The sequence below is a fragment of the Dendrobates tinctorius genome, unplaced genomic scaffold (assembly GCF_039654945.1).
Source record: "Dendrobates tinctorius isolate UK_male_01 unplaced genomic scaffold, ASM3965494v1 ptg000011l, whole genome shotgun sequence".
Lineage (NCBI taxonomy): Eukaryota > Metazoa > Chordata > Amphibia > Anura > Dendrobatidae > Dendrobates > Dendrobates tinctorius.
Window position 1 is genome coordinate 47,014,012 of NW_027361679.1, and position 15,041 is coordinate 47,029,052.

At 45.1% G+C, this 15,041-nt stretch overlaps 22 non-coding genes across 22 annotated transcripts; all 22 read right to left on the reverse strand.

Moving 5' to 3' along the window:
• Positions 1-589: 589 nt before the first annotated feature.
• On the reverse strand, positions 590-661 carry TRNAA-CGC (transfer RNA alanine (anticodon CGC)). The gene has a single exon. It is a non-coding gene; the product is annotated as a tRNA-Ala (tRNA).
• A 131-nt stretch (positions 662-792) lies between these two features.
• On the reverse strand, positions 793-864 carry TRNAA-UGC (transfer RNA alanine (anticodon UGC)). The gene has a single exon. It is a non-coding gene; the product is annotated as a tRNA-Ala (tRNA).
• Positions 865-1,971: 1,107 nt separating this feature from the next.
• Positions 1,972-2,043, reverse strand: TRNAA-UGC (transfer RNA alanine (anticodon UGC)). Its single transcript has one exon. It is a non-coding gene; the product is annotated as a tRNA-Ala (tRNA).
• A 924-nt stretch (positions 2,044-2,967) lies between these two features.
• TRNAA-CGC (transfer RNA alanine (anticodon CGC)) lies at positions 2,968-3,039 on the reverse strand. Its single transcript has one exon. It is a non-coding gene; the product is annotated as a tRNA-Ala (tRNA).
• A 131-nt stretch (positions 3,040-3,170) lies between these two features.
• On the reverse strand, positions 3,171-3,242 carry TRNAA-UGC (transfer RNA alanine (anticodon UGC)). Its single transcript has one exon. It is a non-coding gene; the product is annotated as a tRNA-Ala (tRNA).
• A 1,107-nt stretch (positions 3,243-4,349) lies between these two features.
• Positions 4,350-4,421, reverse strand: TRNAA-UGC (transfer RNA alanine (anticodon UGC)). The gene has a single exon. It is a non-coding gene; the product is annotated as a tRNA-Ala (tRNA).
• Positions 4,422-5,345: 924 nt separating this feature from the next.
• TRNAA-CGC (transfer RNA alanine (anticodon CGC)) lies at positions 5,346-5,417 on the reverse strand. Its single transcript has one exon. It is a non-coding gene; the product is annotated as a tRNA-Ala (tRNA).
• Positions 5,418-5,548: 131 nt separating this feature from the next.
• On the reverse strand, positions 5,549-5,620 carry TRNAA-UGC (transfer RNA alanine (anticodon UGC)). The gene has a single exon. It is a non-coding gene; the product is annotated as a tRNA-Ala (tRNA).
• A 923-nt stretch (positions 5,621-6,543) lies between these two features.
• On the reverse strand, positions 6,544-6,615 carry TRNAA-CGC (transfer RNA alanine (anticodon CGC)). Its single transcript has one exon. It is a non-coding gene; the product is annotated as a tRNA-Ala (tRNA).
• A 131-nt stretch (positions 6,616-6,746) lies between these two features.
• On the reverse strand, positions 6,747-6,818 carry TRNAA-UGC (transfer RNA alanine (anticodon UGC)). The gene has a single exon. It is a non-coding gene; the product is annotated as a tRNA-Ala (tRNA).
• Positions 6,819-7,741: 923 nt separating this feature from the next.
• On the reverse strand, positions 7,742-7,813 carry TRNAA-CGC (transfer RNA alanine (anticodon CGC)). Its single transcript has one exon. It is a non-coding gene; the product is annotated as a tRNA-Ala (tRNA).
• Positions 7,814-7,944: 131 nt separating this feature from the next.
• TRNAA-UGC (transfer RNA alanine (anticodon UGC)) lies at positions 7,945-8,016 on the reverse strand. The gene has a single exon. It is a non-coding gene; the product is annotated as a tRNA-Ala (tRNA).
• A 923-nt stretch (positions 8,017-8,939) lies between these two features.
• On the reverse strand, positions 8,940-9,011 carry TRNAA-CGC (transfer RNA alanine (anticodon CGC)). The gene has a single exon. It is a non-coding gene; the product is annotated as a tRNA-Ala (tRNA).
• A 131-nt stretch (positions 9,012-9,142) lies between these two features.
• On the reverse strand, positions 9,143-9,214 carry TRNAA-UGC (transfer RNA alanine (anticodon UGC)). The gene has a single exon. It is a non-coding gene; the product is annotated as a tRNA-Ala (tRNA).
• Positions 9,215-10,137: 923 nt separating this feature from the next.
• TRNAA-CGC (transfer RNA alanine (anticodon CGC)) lies at positions 10,138-10,209 on the reverse strand. Its single transcript has one exon. It is a non-coding gene; the product is annotated as a tRNA-Ala (tRNA).
• A 107-nt stretch (positions 10,210-10,316) lies between these two features.
• Positions 10,317-10,388, reverse strand: TRNAA-UGC (transfer RNA alanine (anticodon UGC)). The gene has a single exon. It is a non-coding gene; the product is annotated as a tRNA-Ala (tRNA).
• A 923-nt stretch (positions 10,389-11,311) lies between these two features.
• Positions 11,312-11,383, reverse strand: TRNAA-CGC (transfer RNA alanine (anticodon CGC)). The gene has a single exon. It is a non-coding gene; the product is annotated as a tRNA-Ala (tRNA).
• Positions 11,384-11,514: 131 nt separating this feature from the next.
• On the reverse strand, positions 11,515-11,586 carry TRNAA-UGC (transfer RNA alanine (anticodon UGC)). The gene has a single exon. It is a non-coding gene; the product is annotated as a tRNA-Ala (tRNA).
• Positions 11,587-12,509: 923 nt separating this feature from the next.
• Positions 12,510-12,581, reverse strand: TRNAA-CGC (transfer RNA alanine (anticodon CGC)). The gene has a single exon. It is a non-coding gene; the product is annotated as a tRNA-Ala (tRNA).
• Positions 12,582-12,712: 131 nt separating this feature from the next.
• On the reverse strand, positions 12,713-12,784 carry TRNAA-UGC (transfer RNA alanine (anticodon UGC)). The gene has a single exon. It is a non-coding gene; the product is annotated as a tRNA-Ala (tRNA).
• Positions 12,785-13,707: 923 nt separating this feature from the next.
• TRNAA-CGC (transfer RNA alanine (anticodon CGC)) lies at positions 13,708-13,779 on the reverse strand. The gene has a single exon. It is a non-coding gene; the product is annotated as a tRNA-Ala (tRNA).
• A 131-nt stretch (positions 13,780-13,910) lies between these two features.
• Positions 13,911-13,982, reverse strand: TRNAA-UGC (transfer RNA alanine (anticodon UGC)). Its single transcript has one exon. It is a non-coding gene; the product is annotated as a tRNA-Ala (tRNA).
• Between the last annotated feature and the right edge of the window lie 1,059 nt (positions 13,983-15,041).

Consider the following 15,041-nt stretch of genomic DNA (forward strand, 5'->3'; position numbering starts at 1 on the left):
GTGGAGTATATGACAGAGCAATAGTAATCAGTGTAGATGGTGAATCCAGCTCTAGGTTAAAGTAAAAGACGCGTGATTAAGCTCAGCACAATCCTTCTGATTGTCCCTTTGCCAGTTTTCTCACCTTCCCGCCTCCTATATCATTAGCATAAAGTCTAAAAAGCTGTGCAACCCAATGTCAAGGTGTGTTGGTGGGAGGTTTAGGTTTGATCCCAATGAAGTTGAGCTGTCTTTTTTCAGAGTGGATGGTGAATACAGGAGGCAGGGGTAGAGCAAACCTTGGCTGGTAAGTGGTGAAAAAAGCAAATATCTTTGAGACTATATAATCGAAAGTCTCCTATATTTGCGTGTACTATTGATTTTGGCCAAGTTTGTTGAATGTCCAGTTCCCATTCAAGTCATTTTACTGAGTGGGAAAAAGTGTTGCCCGTGGCTTAGGCAGTGTTAAGACCTTGCAATCGAGAAAGCCTTGTCCTGCCAAGTGACATGGCAAAGCAAACAGTTTAAGCGGCAGAGATTCCTTGCGAGTCTTGACACTTAGCTTGAGTGGTGTGCTAGCCAAAGATGTCTAGCCATATTTGAAAAAGGTTGGAGATGCTGGGGATTGAACCCAGGACCTCATACATGCGAAGCATGCGCTCTACCACTGAGCTACATCCCCAAAAGTGTACGGGAAGCCTGGAGCACTCACACGTATTTACTTCACACAGCGGCTGCAGGAAGCGAACAAGGGTGAGAAAAAGTGACCACGAAATGGAAGTGCGTTCCTTGCACATACATGCAGGCTGGCCATGGAGATGCCGGGGATTGAACCCGGGGCCTCACACATGCAAAGCGTGCGCTCTACCACTGAGCTACATCCCCAGTTACGAACTGTGTGAAAATGCAAGTTTTTTTTTTCAAACCAAGAATAACTTGCCATTTTGGAGTCGAGAGTAGTAACTGTACTTTCAAGTAACTTTTCAGAATACGCTGCAGTGTGTGTACATGGGAAATCAGACTATTTCTGACCCTTATATGTCTTGTATTCTGCATTTTCACCGGTTCTCCCCTCTGCAAACTCTAGCTCTACATTGTCAATTGACTCCAGGCTTTTGGGAGGAGACTAGCAACTCTGGGCTCTACCATATACAGCGCAGCACAGAGAGAAGGTTTCCTGGCCTTCATTAGTCAACACACAGACAAACACAGCAGAAGTGTGGAGTATATGACAGAGCAATAGTAATCAGTGTAGATGGTGAATCCAGCTCTAGGTTAAAATAAAAGACGCGTGATTAAGCTCAGCACAATCCTTCTGATTGTCCCTCTGCCAGTTTTCTCACCTTCCCGCCTCCTATATCATTAGCATAAAGTCTAAAAAGCTGTGCCACCCAATGTCAAGGTGTGTTGGTGGGAGGTTTAGGTTTGATGCCAATGAAGTTGAGCTGTCTTTTTTCAGAGGGGATGGTGAATACAGGAGGCAGGGGTAGAGCAAACCTTGGCTGGTAAGTGGTGAAAAAAGTAAATATCTTTGAGAATATATAATCAAAAGTCTCCTATATTTGCGTGTACTATTGATTTTGGCCAAGTTTGTTGAATGTCCAGTTCCCATTCAAGTCATTTTACTGAGTGTGGAAAAAGTGTTGCCCGTGGCTTAGGCAGTGTTAAGACCTAGCAATCGAGAAAGCCTTGTCCTGCCAAGTGACATGTCAAAGAAAACAGTTTAAGCGGCAGAGATTCCTTGTGAGTCTTGACACTTAGCTTGAGTGGTGCGCTAGCCAAAGATGTCTAGCCATATTTGAAAAAGGTTGGAGATGGTGGGGAGTGAACTCAGGACCTCATACATGTGAGCTACATCCCCAAAAGTGTACCGGAAGCCTGGAGCACTCACACGTATTTACTTCACACAGCGGCTGCAGGAAGCGAACAAGGGTGAGAAAATGTGACCACCAAAAACAAGTGCATTCCTTGCACATACAAGCAGGCTGACCATGGAGATGCCGGGGATTGAACCAGGGGCCTCACACATGCAAAGCGTGCGCTCTACCACTAAGCTACATCCCCAGTTATGAACTGTGTGAAAATGCAAGTTTTTTTTTTTCAAACCTAGAATAACTTGCCATTTTGGAGTCGAGAGTAGTAACTGTACTTTCAAGTAACTTTTCAGAATACGTTGCAGTGTGTGTACATGGGAAATCAGACTATTTCTGACCCTTATATGTCTTGTATTCTGCATTTTCACCGGTTCTCCCCTCTGCAAACTCTAGCTCTACATTGTCAATTGACTCCAGGCTTTTGGGAGGAGACTAGCAACTCTGGGCTCTACCATATACAGCGCAGCACACAGAGAAGGTTTCCTGGCCTTCATTAGTCAGCACACAGACAAACGCAGCAGAAGTGTGGAGTATATGACAGAGCAATAGTAATCAGTGTAGATGGTGAATCCAGCTCTTGGTTAAAGTAAAAGACGCGTGATTAAGCTCAGCACAATCCTTCTGATTGTCCCTCTGCCAGTTTTCTCACCTTCCCGCCTCCTATATCATTAGCATAAAGTCTAAAAAGCTGTGCCACCCAATGTCAAGGTGTGTTGGTGGGAGGTTTAAGTTTGATCCCAATGAAGTTGAGCTGTCTTTCTTCAGAGTGGATGGTGAATACAGGAGGAAGGGGTAGAGCAAACCTTGGCTGGTAAGTGGTGAAAAAAGCAAATATCTTTGAGACTATATAATCGAAAGTCTCCTATATTTGCGTGTACTATTGATTTTGGACAAGTTTGTTGAATGTCCAGTTCCCATTCAAGTCATTTTACTGAGTGGGAAAAAGTGTTGCCCGTGGCTTAGGCAGTGTTAAGACCTTGCAATCGAGAAACCCTTGTCCTGCCAAGTGACATGGCAAAGCAAACAGTTTAAGCGGCAGAGATTCCTTGCGAGTCTTGACACTTAGCTTGAGTGGTGCGCTAGCCAAAGATGTCTAGCCATATTTGAAAAAGGTTGGAGATGCTGGGTATTGAACCCAGGACCTCATACATGCGAAGCATGCACTCTACCACTGAGCTACATCCCCAAAAGTGTACCGGAATCTTGGAGCACTCACACGTATTTACTTCACACAACGGATGCAAGAAGCGAACAAGGGTGAGAAAAAGTGACTACCAAAAGGAAGTGCGTTCCTTGCACATACATGCAGGATGGCCATGGAGATGCCGGGGATTGAACCCGGGGCCTCACACATGCAAAGCGTGCACTCTACCACTGAGCTACATCCCCAGTTACGAACTGTGTGAAAATGCAAGTTTTTTTTTTCAAACCTAGAATAACTTGCCATTTTGGAGTCGAGAGTAGTAACTGTACTTTCAAGTAACTTTTCAGAATACGCTGCAGTGTGTGTACATGGGTAATCAGACTATTTCTGACCCTTATATGTCTTGTATTCTGCATTTTCACCGGTTCTCCCCTCTGCAAACTCTAGCTCTACATTGTCAATTGACTCCAGGCTTTTGGGAGGAGACTAGCAACTCTGGGCTCTACCATATACAGCGCAGCACACAGAGAAGGTTTCCTGACCTTCATTAGTCAACACACAGACAAACGCAGCAGAAGTGTGGAGTATATGACAGAGCAATAGTAATCAGTGTAGATGGTGAATCCAGCTCTAGGTTAAAGTAAAAGACATGTGATTAAGCTCAGCACAATCCTTCTGATTGTCCCTCTGCCAGTTTTCTCACCTTCCCGCCTCCTATATCATTAGCATAAAGTCTAAAAAGCTGTGCCACCCAATGTCAAGGTGTGTTGGTGGGAGGTTTAGGTTTGATGCCAATGAAGTTGAGCTGTCTTTTTTCAGAGGGGATGGTGAATACAGGAGGCAGGGGTAGAGCAAACCTTGGCTGGTAAGTGGTGAAAAAAGTAAATATCTTTGAGAATATATAATCAAAAGTCTCCTATATTTGCGTGTACTATTGATTTTGGCCAAGTTTGTTGAATGTCCAGTTCCCATTCAAGTCATTTTACTGAGTGTGGAAAAAGTGTTGCCCGTGGCTTAGGCAGTGTTAAGACCTAGCAATCGAGAAAGCCTTGTCCTGCCAAGTGACATGTCAAAGAAAACAGTTTAAGCGGCAGAGATTCCTTGTGAGTCTTGACACTTAGCTTGAGTGGTGCGCTAGCCAAAGATGTCTAGCCATATTTGAAAAAGGTTGGAGATGGTGGGGAGTGAACTCAGGACCTCATACATGTGAGCTACATCCCCAAAAGTGTACCGGAAGCCTGGAGCACTCACACGTATTTACTTCACACAGCGGCTGCAGGAAGCGAACAAGGGTGAGAAAATGTGACCACCAAAAACAAGTGCATTCCTTGCACATACAAGCAGGCTGACCATGGAGATGCCGGGGATTGAACCAGGGGCCTCACACATGCAAAGCGTGCGCTCTACCACTAAGCTACATCCCCAGTTATGAACTGTGTGAAAATGCAAGTTTTTTTTTTTCAAACCTAGAATAACTTGCCATTTTGGAGTCGAGAGTAGTAACTGTACTTTCAAGTAACTTTTCAGAATACGTTGCAGTGTGTGTACATGGGAAATCAGACTATTTCTGACCCTTATATGTCTTGTATTCTGCATTTTCACCGGTTCTCCCCTCTGCAAACTCTAGCTCTACATTGTCAATTGACTCCAGGCTTTTGGGAGGAGACTAGCAACTCTGGGCTCTACCATATACAGCGCAGCACACAGAGAAGGTTTCCTGGCCTTCATTAGTCAGCACACAGACAAACGCAGCAGAAGTGTGGAGTATATGACAGAGCAATAGTAATCAGTGTAGATGGTGAATCCAGCTCTTGGTTAAAGTAAAAGACGCGTGATTAAGCTCAGCACAATCCTTCTGATTGTCCCTCTGCCAGTTTTCTCACCTTCCCGCCTCCTATATCATTAGCATAAAGTCTAAAAAGCTGTGCCACCCAATGTCAAGGTGTGTTGGTGGGAGGTTTAAGTTTGATCCCAATGAAGTTGAGCTGTCTTTCTTCAGAGTGGATGGTGAATACAGGAGGAAGGGGTAGAGCAAACCTTGGCTGGTAAGTGGTGAAAAAAGCAAATATCTTTGAGACTATATAATCGAAAGTCTCCTATATTTGCGTGTACTATTGATTTTGGACAAGTTTGTTGAATGTCCAGTTCCCATTCAAGTCATTTTACTGAGTGGGAAAAAGTGTTGCCCGTGGCTTAGGCAGTGTTAAGACCTTGCAATCGAGAAACCCTTGTCCTGCCAAGTGACATGGCAAAGCAAACAGTTTAAGCGGCAGAGATTCCTTGCGAGTCTTGACACTTAGCTTGAGTGGTGCGCTAGCCAAAGATGTCTAGCCATATTTGAAAAAGGTTGGAGATGCTGGGTATTGAACCCAGGACCTCATACATGCGAAGCATGCACTCTACCACTGAGCTACATCCCCAAAAGTGTACCGGAATCTTGGAGCACTCACACGTATTTACTTCACACAACGGATGCAAGAAGCGAACAAGGGTGAGAAAAAGTGACTACCAAAAGGAAGTGCGTTCCTTGCACATACATGCAGGATGGCCATGGAGATGCCGGGGATTGAACCCGGGGCCTCACACATGCAAAGCGTGCACTCTACCACTGAGCTACATCCCCAGTTACGAACTGTGTGAAAATGCAAGTTTTTTTTTTCAAACCTAGAATAACTTGCCATTTTGGAGTCGAGAGTAGTAACTGTACTTTCAAGTAACTTTTCAGAATACGCTGCAGTGTGTGTACATGGGTAATCAGACTATTTCTGACCCTTATATGTCTTGTATTCTGCATTTTCACCGGTTCTCCCCTCTGCAAACTCTAGCTCTACATTGTCAATTGACTCCAGGCTTTTGGGAGGAGACTAGCAACTCTGGGCTCTACCATATACAGCGCAGCACACAGAGAAGGTTTCCTGACCTTCATTAGTCAACACACAGACAAACGCAGCAGAAGTGTGGAGTATATGACAGAGCAATAGTAATCAGTGTAGATGGTGAATCCAGCTCTAGGTTAAAGTAAAAGACATGTGATTAAGCTCAGCACAATCCTTCTGATTGTCCCTCTGCCAGTTTTCTCACCTTCCCGCCTCCTATATCATTAGCATAAAGTCTAAAAAGCTGTGCAACCCAATGTCAAGGTGTGTTGGTGGGAGGTTTAGGTTTGATCCCAATGAAGTTGAGCTGTCTTTTTTCAGAGTGGATGCTGAATACAGGAGGCAGGGGTAGAGCAAACCTTGGCTGGTAAGTGGTGAAAAAAGCAAATATCTTTGAGACTATATAATCGAAAGTCTCCTATATTTGCGTGTACTATTGATTTTGGCCAAGTTTGTTGAATGTCCAGTTCCCATTCAAGTCATTTTACTGAGTGGGAAAAAGTGTTGCCCGTGGCTTAGGCAGTGTTAAGACCTTGCATTCGAGAAAGCCTTGTCCTGCCAAGTGACATGGCAAAGCAAACAGTTTAAGCGGCAGAGATTCCTTGCGAGTCTTGACACTTAGCTTGAGTGGTGTGCTAGCCAAAGATGTCTAGCCATATTTGAAAAAGGTTGGAGATGCTGGGGATTGAACCCAGGACCTCATACATGCGAAGCATGCGCTCTACCACTGAGCTACATCCCCAAAAGTGTACGGGAAGCCTGGAGCACTCACACGTATTTACTTCACACAGCGGCTGCAGGAAGCGAACAAGGGTGAGAAGAAGTGACCACCAAATGGAAGTGCGTTCCTTGCACATACATGCAGGCTGGCCATGGAGATGCCGGGGATTGAACCCGGGGCCTCACACATGCAAAGCGTGCGCTCTACCACTGAGCTACATCCCCAGTTACGAACTGTGTGAAAATGCAAGTTTTTTTTTTCAAACCAAGAATAACTTGCCATTTTGGAGTCGAGAGTAGTAACTGTACTTTCAAGTAACTTTTCAGAATACGCTGCAGTGTGTGTACATGGGAAATCAGACTATTTCTGACCCTTATATGTCTTGTATTCTGCATTTTCACCGGTTCTACCCTCTGCAAACTCTAGCTCTACATTGTCAATTGACTCCAGGCTTTTGGGAGGAGACTAGCAACTCTGGGCTCTACCATATACAGCGCAGCACAGAGAGAAGGCTTCCCGGCCTTCATTAGTCAACACACAGACAAACGCAGCAGAAGTGTGGAGTATATGACAGAGCAATAGTAATCAGTGTAGATGGTGAATCCAGCTCTAGGTTAAAGTAAAAGACGCGTGATTAAGCTCAGCACAATCCTTCTGATTGTCCCTTTGCCAGTTTTCTCACCTTCCCGCCTCCTATATCATTAGCATAAAGTCTAAAAAGCTGTGCAACCCAATGTCAAGGTGTGTTGGTGGGAGGTTTAGGTTTGATCCCAATGAAGTTGAGCTGTCTTTTTTCAGAGTGGATGGTGAATACAGGAGGCAGGGGTAGAGCAAACCTTGGCTGGTAAGTGGTGAAAAAAGCAAATATCTTTGAGACTATATAATCGAAAGTCTCCTATATTTGCGTGTACTATTGATTTTGGCCAAGTTTGTTGAATGTACAGTTCCCATTCAAGTCATTTTACTGAGTGGGAAAAAGTGTTGCCCGTGGCTTAGGCAGTGTTAAGACCTTGCAATCGAGAAAGCCTTGTCCTGCCAAGTGACATGGCAAAGCAAACAGTTTAAGCGGCAGAGATTCCTTGCGAGTCTTGACACTTAGCTTGAGTGGTGTGCTAGCCAAAGATGTCTAGCCATATTTGAAAAAGGTTGGAGATGCTGGGGATTGAACCCAGGACCTCATACATGCGAAGCATGCGCTCTACCACTGAGCTACATCCCCAAAAGTGTACGGGAAGCCTGGAGCACTCACACGTATTTACTTCACACAGCGGCTGCAGGAAGCGAACAAGGGTGAGAAAAAGTGACCACGAAATGGAAGTGCGTTCCTTGCACATACATGCAGGCTGGCCATGGAGATGCCGGGGATTGAACCCGGGGCCTCACACATGCAAAGCGTGCGCTCTACCACTGAGCTACATCCCCAGTTACGAACTGTGTGAAAATGCAAGTTTTTTTTTTCAAACCAAGAATAACTTGCCATTTTGGAGTCGAGAGTAGTAACTGTACTTTCAAGTAACTTTTCAGAATACGCTGCAGTGTGTGTACATGGGAAATCAGACTATTTCTGACCCTTATATGTCTTGTATTCTGCATTTTCACCGGTTCTCCCCTCTGCAAACTCTAGCTCTACATTGTCAATTGACTCCAGGCTTTTGGGAGGAGACTAGCAACTCTGGGCTCTACCATATACAGCGCAGCACAGAGAGAAGGTTTCCTGGCCTTCATTAGTCAACACACAGACAAACACAGCAGAAGTGTGGAGTATATGACAGAGCAATAGTAATCAGTGTAGATGGTGAATCCAGCTCTAGGTTAAAATAAAAGACGCGTGATTAAGCTCAGCACAATCCTTCTGATTGTCCCTCTGCCAGTTTTCTCACCTTCCCGCCTCCTATATCATTAGCATAAAGTCTAAAAAGCTGTGCAACCCAATGTCAAGGTGTGTTGGTGGGAGGTTTAGGTTTGATGCCAATGAAGTTGAGCTGTCTTTTTTCAGAGGGGATGGTGAATACAGGAGGCAGGGGTAGAGCAAACCTTGGCTGGTAAGTGGTGAAAAAAGCAAATATCTTTGAGACTATATAATCGAAAGTCTTCTATATTTGCTTGTACTATTGATTTTGGCCAAGTTTGTTGAATGTCCAGTTCCCACTCAAGTCATTTTACTGAGTGGGAAAAAGTGTTGCCCGTGGCTTAGGCAGTGTTAAGACCTTGCAATCGAGAAAGCCTTGTCCTGCCAAGTGACATGGCAAAGCAAACAGTTTAAGCGGCAGAGATTCCTTGCGAGTCTTGACACTTAGCTTGAGTGGTGTGCTAGCCAAAGATGTCTAGCCATATTTGAAAAAGGTTGGAGATGCTGGGGATTGAACCCTGCACCTCATACATGCGAAGCATGCGCTCTACCACTGAGCTACATCCCCAAAAGTGTACGGGAAGCCTGGAGCACTCACACGTATTTACTTCACACAGCGGCTGCAGGAAGCGAACAAGGGTGAGAAAAAGTGACCACCAAATGGAAGTGCGTTCCTTGCACATACATGCAGGCTGGCCATGGAGATGCCGGGGATTGAACCCGGGGCCTCACACATGCAAAGCGTGCGCTCTACCACTGAGCTACATCCCCAGTTACGAACTGTGTGAAAATGCAAGTTTTTTTTTTCAAACCAAGAATAACTTGCCATTTTGGAGTCGAGAGTAGTAACTGTACTTTCAAGTAACTTTTCAGAATACGCTGCAGTGTGTGTACATGGGAAATCAGACTATTTCTGACCCTTATATGTCTTGTATTCTGCATTTTCACTGGTTCTACCCTCTGCAAACTCTAGCTCTACATTGTCAATTGACTCCAGGCTTTTGGGAGGAGACTAGCAACTCTGGGCTCTACCATATACAGCGCAGCACAGAGAGAAGGTTTCCCGGCCTTCATTAGTCAACACACAGACAAACGCAGCAGAAGTGTGGAGTATATGACAGAGCAATAGTAATCAGTGTAGATGGTGAATCCAGCTCTAGGTTAAAGTAAAAGACGCGTGATTAAGCTCAGCACAATCTTTCTGATTGTCCCTCTGCCAGTTTTCTCACCTTCCCGCCTCCTATATCATTAGCATAAAGTCTAAAAAGCTGTGCAACCCAATGTCAAGGTGTGTTGGTGGGAGGTTTAGGTTTGATCCCAATGAAGTTGAGCTGTCTTTTTTCAGAGTGGATGGTGAATACAGTAGGCAGGGGTAGAGCAAACCTTGGCTGGTAAGTGGTGAAAAAAGCAAATATCTTTGAGACTATATAATCGAAAGTCTCCTATATTTGCGTGTACTATTGATTTTGGCCAAGTTTGTTGAATGTCCAGTTCCCATTCAAGTCATTTTACTGAGTGGGAAAAAGTGTTGCCCGTGGCTTAGGCAGTGTTAAGACCTTGCAATCGAGAAAGCCTTGTCCTGCCAAGTGACATGGCAAAGCAAACAGTTTAAGCGGCAGAGATTCCTTGCGAGTCTTGACACTTAGCTTGAGTGGAGTGCTAGCCAAAGATGTCTAGCCATATTTGAAAAAGGTTGGAGATGCTGGGGATTGAACCCAGGACCTCATACATGCGAAGCATGCGCTCTACCACTGAGCTACATCCCCAAAAGTGTACGGGAAGCCTGGAGCACTCACACGTATTTACTTCACACAGCGGCTGCAGGAAGCGAACAAGGGTGAGAAAAAGTGACCACATACATGCAGGGTGGCCATGGAGATGCCGGGGATTGAACCCTGGGCCTCACACATGCAAAGCGTGCGCTCTACCACTGAGCTACATCCCCAGTTACGAACTGTGTGAAAATGCAAGTTTTTTTTTTCAAACCAAGAATAACTTGCCATTTTGGAGTCGAGAGTAGTAACTGTACTTTCAAGTAACTTTTCAGAATACGCTGCTGTGTGTGTACATGGGAAATCAGACTATTTCTGACCCTTATATGTCTTGTATTCTGCATTTTCACCGGTTCTACCCTCTGCAAACTCTAGCTCTACATTGTCAATTGACTCCAGGCTTTTGGGAGGAGACTAGCAACTCTGGGCTCTACCATATACAGCGCAGCACAGAGAGAAGGCTTCCCTGCCTTCATTAGTCAACACACAGACAAACGCAGCAGAAGTGTGGAGTATATGACAGAGCAATAGTAATCAGTGTAGATGGTGAATCCAGCTCTAGGTTAAAGTAAAAGACGCGTGATTAAGCTCAGCACAATCCTTCTGATTGTCCCTCTGCCAGTTTTCTCACCTTCCCGCCTCCTATATCATTAGCATAAAGTCTTAAAAGCTGTGCAACCCAATGTCAAGGTGTGTTGGTGGGAGGTTTAGGTTTGATCCCAATGAAGTTGAGCTGTCTTTTTTCAGAGTGGATGGTGAATACAGGAGGCAGGGGTAGAGCAAACCTTGGCTGGTAAGTGGTGAAAAAAGCAAATATCTTTGAGACTATATAATCGAAAGTCTCCTTTATTTGCGTGTACTATTGATTTTGGCCAAGTTTGTTGAATGTCCAGTTCCCATTCAAGTCATTTTGCTGAGTGGGAAAAAGTGTTGCCCGTGGCTTAGGCAGTGTTAAGACCTTGCAATCGAGAAAGCCTTGTCCTGCCAAGTGACATGGCAAAGCAAACAGTTTAAGCGGCAGAGATTCCTTGCGAGTCTTGGCACTTAGCTTGAGTGGTGTGCTAGCCAAAGATGTCTAGCCATATTTGAAAAAGGTTGGAGATGCTGGGGATTGAACCCAGGACCTCATACATGCGAAGCATGCGCTCTACCACTGAGCTACATCCCCAAAAGTGTACGGGAAGCCTGGAGCACTCACACGTATTTACTTCACACAGCGGCTGCAGGAAGCGAACAAGGGTGAGAAAAAGTGACCACGAAATGGAAGTGCGTTCCTTGCACATACATGCAGGCTGGCCATGGAGATGCCGGGGATTGAACCCGGGGCCTCACACATGCAAAGCGTGCGCTCTACCACTGAGCTACATCCCCAGTTACGAACTGTGTGAAAATGCAAGTTTTTTTTTTCAAACCAAGAATAACTTGCCATTTTGGAGTCGAGAGTAGTAACTGTACTTTCAAGTAACTTTTCAGAATACGCTGCAGTGTGTGTACATGGGAAATCAGACTATTTCTGACCCTTATATGTCTTGTATTCTGCATTTTCACCGGTTCTACCCTCTGCAAACTCTAGCTCTACATTGTCAATTGACTCCAGGCTTTTGGGAGGAGACTAGCAACTCTGGGCTCTACCATATACAGCGCAGCACAGAGAGAAGGCTTCCCGGCCTTCATTAGTCAACACACAGACAAACGCAGCAGAAGTGTGGAGTATATGACAGAGCAATAGTAATCAGTGTAGATGGTGAATCCAGCTCTAGGTTAAAGTAAAAGACACGTGATTAAGCTCAGCACAATCCTTCTGATTGTCCCTCTGCCAGTTTTCTCACCTTCCCGCCTCCTATATCATTAGCATAAAGTCTAAAAAGCTGTGCAACCCAATGTCAAGGTGTGTTGGTGGGAGGTTTAGGTTTGATCCCAATGAAGTTGAGCTGTCTTTTTTCAGAGTGGATGGTGAATACAGGAGGCAGGGGTAGAGCAAACCTTGGCTGGTAAGTGGTGAAAAAAGCAAATATCTTTGAGACTATATAATCGAAAGTCTCCTATATTTGCGTGTACTATTGATTTTGGCCAAGTTTGTTGAATGTCCAGTTCCCATTCAAGTCATTTTACTGAGTGGGAAAAAGTGTTGCCCGTGGCTTAGGCAGTGTTAAGACCTTGCAATCGAGAAAGCCTTGTCCTGCCAAGTGACATGGCAAAGCAAACAGTTTAAGCGGCAGAGATTCCTTGCGAGTCTTGACACTTAGCTTGAGTGTTGTGCTAGCCAAAGATGTCTAGCCATATTTGAAAAAGGTTGGAGATGCTGGGGATTGAACCCAGGACCTCATACATGCGAAGCATGCGCTCTACCACTGAGCTACATCCCCAAAAGTGTACGGGAAGCCTGGAGCACTCACACGTATTTACTTCACACAGCGGCTGCAGGAAGCAAACAAGGGTGAGAAAAAGTGACCACGAAATGGAAGTGCGTTCCTTGCACATACATGCAGGATGGCCATGGAGATGCCGGGGATTGAACCCGGGGCCTCACACATGCAAAGCGTGCGCTCTACCACTGAGCTACATCCCCAGTTACGAACTGTGTGAAAATGCAAGTTTTTTTTTTCAAACCAAGAATAACTTGCCATTTTGGAGTCGAGAGTAGTAACTGTACTTTCAAGTAACTTTTCAGAATACGCTGCAGTGTGTGTACATGGGAAATCAGACTATTTCTGACCCTTATATGTCTTGTATTCTGCATTTTCACCGGTTCTACCCTCTGCAAACTCTAGCTCTACATTGTCAATTGACTCCAGGCTTTTGGGAGGAGACTAGCAACTCTGGGCTCTACCATATACAGCGCAGCACAGAGAGAAGGTTTCCCGGCCTTCATTAGTCAACACACAGACAAACGCAGCAGAAGTGTGGAGTATATGACAGAGCAATAGTAATCAGTGTAGATGGTGAATCCAGCTCTAGGTTAAAGTAAAAGACGCGTGATTAAGCTCAGCACAATCCTTCTGATTGTCCCTCTGCCAGTTTTCTCACCTTCCCGCCTCCTATATCATTAGCATAAAGTCTAAAAAGCTGTGCAACCCAATGTCAAGGTGTGTTGGTGGGAGGTTTAGGTTTGATCCCAATGAAGTTGAGCTGTCTTTTTTCAGAGTGGATGGTGAATACAGGAGGCAGGGGTAGAGCAAACCTTGGCTGGTAAGTGGTGAAAAAAGCAAATATCTTTGAGACTATATAATCGAAAGTCTCCTATATTTGCGTGTACTATTGATTTTGGCCAAGTTTGTTGAATGTCCAGTTCCCATTCAAGTCATTTTACTGAGTGGGAAAAAGTGTTGCCCGTAGCTTAGGCAGTGTTAAGACCTTGCATTCGAGAAAGCCTTGTCCTGCCAAGTGACATGGCAAAGCAAACAGTTTAAGCGGCAGAGATTCCTTGCGAGTCTTGACACTTAGCTTGAGTGGTGTGCTAGCCAAAGATGTCTAGCCATATTTGAAAAAGGGTGGAGATGCTGGGGATTGAACCCAGGACCTCATACATGCGAAGCATGCGCTCTACCACTGAGCTACATCCCCAAAAGTGTACGGGAAGCCTGGAGCACTCACACGTATTTACTTCACACAGCGGCTGCAGGAAGCGAACAAGGGTGAGAAAAAGTGACCACCAAATGGAAGTGCGTTCCTTGCACATACATGCAGGCTGGCCATGGAGATGCCGGGGATTGAACCCAGGGCTTCACACATGCAAAGCGTGCGCTCTACCACTGAGCTACATCCCCAGTTACGAACTGTGTGAAAATGCAAGTTTTTTTTTTCAAACCTAGAATAACTTGCCATTTTGGAGTCGAGAGTAGTAACTGTACTTTCAAGTAACTTTTCAGAATACGCTGCAGTGTGTGTACATGGGAAATCAGACTATTTCTGACCCTTATATGTCTTGTATTCTGCATTTTCACCGGTTCTCCCCTCTGCAATCTCTAGCTCTACCTTGTCAATTGACTCCAGGCTTTTGGGAGGAGACTAGCAACTCTGGGCTCTACCATATACAGTGCAGCACACAGAGAAGGTTTCCTGGCCTTCATTAGTCAACACACAGACAAACGCAGCAGAAGTGTGGAGTATATGACAGAGCAATAGTAATCAGTGTAGATGGTGAATCCAGCTCTAGGTTAAAGTAAAAGACGCGTGATTTAGCTCAGCACAATTCTTCTGATTGTCCCTCTGCCAGTTTTCTCACCTTCCCGCCTCCTATATCATTAGCATAAAGTCTAAAAAGCTGTGCCACCCAATGTCAAGGTGTGTTGGTGGGAGGTTTAGGTTTGATCCCAATGAAGTTGAGCTGTCTTTTTTCAGAGTGGATGGTGAATACAGGAGGCAGGGGTAGAGCAAACCTTGGCTGGTAAGTGGTGAAAAAAGTAAATATCTTTGAGAATATATAATCAAAAGTCTCCTATATTTGCGTGTACTATTGATTTTGGCCAAGTTTGTTGAATGTCCAGTTCCCATTCAAGTCATTTTACTGAGTGGGAAAAAGTGTTGCCCGTGGCTTAGGCAGTGTTAAGACCTAGCAATCGAGAAAGCCTTGTCCTGCCAAGTGACATGTCAAAGAAAACAGTTTAAGCGGCAGAGATTCCTTGCGAGTCTTGACACTTAGCTTGAGTGGTGCGCTAGCCAAAGATGTCTAGCCATATTTGAATAAGGTTGGAGATGGTGGGGATTGAACTCAGGACCTCATACATGTGAGCTACATCCCCAAAAGTGTACCGGAAGCCTGGAGCACTCACACGTATTTACTTCACACAGCGGCTGCAGGAAGCGAACAAGGGTGAGAAAAAGTG